This window comes from Arachis ipaensis, chromosome B9 (assembly GCF_059453495.1).
Source record: "Arachis ipaensis isolate K30076 ecotype BB chromosome B9, ASM5945349v1, whole genome shotgun sequence".
In the NCBI taxonomy this organism is placed as follows: Eukaryota; Viridiplantae; Streptophyta; class Magnoliopsida; order Fabales; family Fabaceae; genus Arachis; species Arachis ipaensis.
In genome coordinates this window covers 48,951,851-48,956,136 of record NC_142444.1, presented here as the reverse complement: position 1 = coordinate 48,956,136, position 4,286 = coordinate 48,951,851, and the positions used below count along the sequence as shown (strand labels likewise).

Sequence of the window (4,286 nt, the reverse complement as noted above, 5' to 3'; positions counted from 1 at the left end):
AATTTTTCCACCATATCAGAGAAAATAGAGAGCATGCATCTCTGGAAGGTTGCAGGCGCATTACACAGCCCAAATGGCATCCTTCTATAAGCAAACACTCCAGATGGACATGTGAATGCTGTTTTCTCTTGATCCTGGGGATCTACTGCAATCTGGTTATAGCCTGAGTAGCCATCCAAAAAGCAGTAATAATCATGACCTGCCAATCTTTCTAGCATCTGGTCTATGAATGGTAAAGGTAAATGATCCTTTCTGGTGGCTGTATTGAGCCTTCTATAGTCAATACACATGCGCCACCCTGTAACTGTTCTTGTAGGAACCAGTTCATTCTTTTCATTATGAACCACTGTCATTCCTCCCTTTTTGGGGACAACTTGAACAGGGCTCACCCAGGGGCTATCAGAAATAGGATAAATAATCCCAGCCTCCAGTAATTTGGTGACCTCTTTCTGCACCACTTCCTTCATGGCTGGATTTAGCCGCCTCTGTGGTTGAACCACTGGTTTAGCATTATCCTCCAATAAGATTTTGTGCATGCATCTAGCTGGGCTTATGCCTGATGCCAGGGCATCTTGGCCAGTTTCACTGACCTTTTCTTTACTGTTTTTAGGTTAGTTTCATGCATTTCCTTAGGAAATAAGCTAGTTTTGGGTAGATATTCACCTACACCTTGATTCAAGCATACATTGTGCATTTTACATTATTTCATGAGATTTTGCATGAATTTAGTGACAAATTGTATGCTGCATTACCCATGACTTGGACTAGAACTTTGATGCACTCTGTTGCTTGATTTCAGGACCAAAGGAAGCAAGGAAAGGGAGGTAACTTGCAAGGTTAATGAGAAAAGTGATTGCCAATAACACTCTCAAAGCCATCATTGCCCACCTTAAGAGTCACGTTAACTAAGTTAACGTGCACTCTAACGTGGAGAAGGGAAGTTGAGCCAACGTTAGTGACACTTAACATTGTCACTAACGTTGGCAAACACTCATGAGTGGCCATGTTAGAGCCCACGTTAACCTAGTTAACGTGGCCTCTAACGTTAAAGGGGGAAGAGAAGCCAACGTTAGTGACATTCAACATTGTTACTAACGTTGGCCTAAGGATGCAACACACAACGTTAACTTCCACGTTAACTTGGTTAACGTGGGAGCTAACGTAAGAAGTGAGAGTTGTCGACAACGTTAGTGACACTCAGCATCGTCACTAACGTTGGAAGCAACCACACAACCCCCAAGGAGCCATGTTAACTTCCACGTTAACTTAGTTAACGTGGAAGCTAACGATGAGGAATGAATGATGAGCCAACGTTAGTGACACTCAACATTGTCACTAACGTTGGGATGGCTAAGAATGGCCACGTTAGAAGCCACGTTAACCTAGTTAACATGGACTCTAACGTGAGATCTAGGGGCACATTGGAACGTTAGTGACAATGTTGAGTGTCACTAACGTTCTCGACGTTTGGCAAGGCCACGTTAGAAGCCACGTTAACCTAGTTAACGTGGGCTTTAACGTGAAGCAAAAAGGGGCACACTGGAACGTTAGTGACAATGTTGAGTGTCACTAACATTCTCGAAGGTTGGCAAGGCCACGTTAGAAGCCACGTTAACCTAGTTAACGTGGGCTCTAACGTGAGGCAAAGGGGTACATTGGAACGTTAGTGAAAATGTTAAGTGTCACTAACGTTCTCGAACTTACACTTTCACTAAATGTTAACACCCCTAACGCTCTGAGCTAAAGTCTCTGCCCACTTAGCACTTTCTCTCTGCAAGTAAAGCCAAGCCCAAATGAAGAAAAGAACTGCTTCAAACTCAAGACCCAAAGGCCCAAGACTTGAAGAGCAAACTAGAAGCTGAGAAGAGTAGTATATATAGGAGTAGCTTTGAATTGATAAAGAGGCTGGAAAGTTGGAAAAAGAGAATTACTCTCTGTATTTTACTTTCTCTGCAATTTCTAGTTCTATGATGTATTCTCCATCTTTATTTTCATTTTCTAGAGCTATGAACAACTAAACCCCTTTCATTGGGTTAGGGAGCTCTGTTGTAATTTGATGGATCAATACTAATTTTCATTATTCTTCTTCTATCTTTTCTCTTGATTTTACTTGAAAGCTTTCGATCTTCATCCAATTGAGTAGTTATCTTGGAAGAGAAGCTATTCAAACTTGGATCTCTTTTGAACCTTGAAAGAGGAATGAAGAGATCAAGCTAGAATTGCTTTCTCATGCTGGACCAAATTGGGTTTGGATGGGTATGTGACTATAACCCTCTCAATACTTGATTTGGGAAATGAATGTGGTATAATCAGTGACCATACTTCATCTCTTCTCATGAGCAATTGACCAAGGAATTGGCTATTGATCAAGATTTGAGAGATTGAATTGCAAGAAATTGTAATTCAATCACTTAAGATTGCCAAGGAGATCAATGAGTGCATTGATTGAGGAAGAGATGAAAATGAACTTGATCTGGAGAATTGCAACATCTCCTAAGCCCAATGAACTCCCCATCTCTGATCTTACCCGTTCTCTTTAATTTCTGCCATTTACTTTTTTGAGCAAATCCCCCATTCCCATTTACAATTCTGCAATTTATTTTCAGTCATTTACTTCCAGTCCTTTAATTCTAGCATTTACTTTTCTGTTATTTACATTCCCGCCATTTTATTTTCTGCAACTCTCAACCCAAATTCTGGATTCGCTCAACTAGAACATTCTTCTAATTAAAGTTGCTTGATCAATCAATCCCTGTGGGATTCGACCTCACTCTATTATGAGTTTTTACTTGACGACAAATTCAGTACACTTGCCGAAAGGAGATTTGTTGAGAGACAAGTTTTTCGCGCATCAAGTTTATGGCGCCGTTGCCGGGGATTGATTGTGCATCAACAATGATTAAATTGGAAGATCACTAGATTGAGCATTTTTATTTTTGTGAATTTCATTTTTTGTTTGAGTGATTTACTTTTTGTTTTAGTTAAACTTCTTCCCTTCCCTCTCTACTCTTTTGTTTTTCTTTGTTATTTTCAATTCTATTTTCTAACCCACTAACTGTTTGATATTTTGCATCACCCACAACTAACAGTAATTCTGACACAAATACTTTTTGCACCTATCTTTTCTTGCTTGCACTTGATGGTTGTATGACAGGGAGAAGAAGTGGGGCTTCAACTTCCTTCGATTCTGAACCTGAGAGGACCTTCCTTAGATTAAGGAGGGAGGCAAGAGGAAAGAAAGTGGTTGGTGCTGAGGAAGAAGAGGAATTCTTTGAACCAAACATGGAAGACAACATGGAAAACCATCATGAAGAAGAAGATCACAACCATGGGGGAGGAGGTAGAGCAAATCATGCTGGGGAGGATAGAAGAGTTTTGGGCTCTAACATCAATCCAAACCCAGGCAATTGTGGAAGTAGCATCCAAAAGCCAACAATCCATGCCAACAACTTTGAACTTAAACCACAGCTCATCACCCTCGTTCAGAACAACTGTTCGTTTGGAGGAGGTGTTCAAGAAGACCCCAATCAACATTTGACCACCTTCCTGAGAATATGTGACACAGTGAAGTCTAATGGTGTTCACCCTGACGCCTATAGACTGCTCCTATTTCCATTCTCACTTAGGGACAAAGCAGCCAAGTGGCTGGAATCTTTCCCAAGGGAAAGCTTGACAACTTGGGAAGACGTGGTGAACAAATTCTTAGCAAGATTTTACCCTCCTCAATGAATCAATAGGCTGAGAGCTGAGGTCTAAACTTTCAGGCAACAAGATGGTGAGACTCTATATGAAGCATGGGAGAGGTTTAAAGACCTAACAAGGAGGTGTCCACCTGACATGTTCAACGAATGGGTGCAGCTGCACATTTTCTATGAAGGACTCTCTTATGAGTCAAAGAAGGCCGTAGACCATTCATCCGGAGGATCTTTGAACAAGAAGAAGACTATTGAGGAAGCCATAGATGTTATTGAGACAGTAGCAGAGAACGACTACTTCTATGCTTCCGAAAGAGGGAACACAAGAGGAGTAATGGAGCTAAATAATGTAGATGCTCTGTTGGCCCAAAACAAGCTCATTACCCAGCAGCTGGCTGACCTCACCAAGAAGATGGAGATGAACCAAGTAGCAACAATCTCCACTTCATCAACAACCCAAGAAGGAGTGAATGAAGAAGCAGAGGGGAGTCAGGAGCAAGCCAACTACATTGGGAATTCACCAAGGAAAAACTATGATCCATACTCCAAGACCTACAACCCTGGATGGAGAAACCACCCAAACTTTGGGTG

The 4,286-nt window shown here is 41.4% G+C and overlaps 1 non-coding gene across 1 annotated transcript; it reads right to left on the bottom strand.

Annotated features, from left to right (window-relative positions):
• Window positions 1-3,735: 3,735 nt before the first annotated feature.
• On the bottom strand, window positions 3,736-3,839 carry LOC148544587 (small nucleolar RNA R71). The gene has a single exon (XR_015900239.1). It is a non-coding gene; the product is annotated as a small nucleolar RNA R71 (small nucleolar RNA).
• Between the last annotated feature and the right edge of the window lie 447 nt (window positions 3,840-4,286).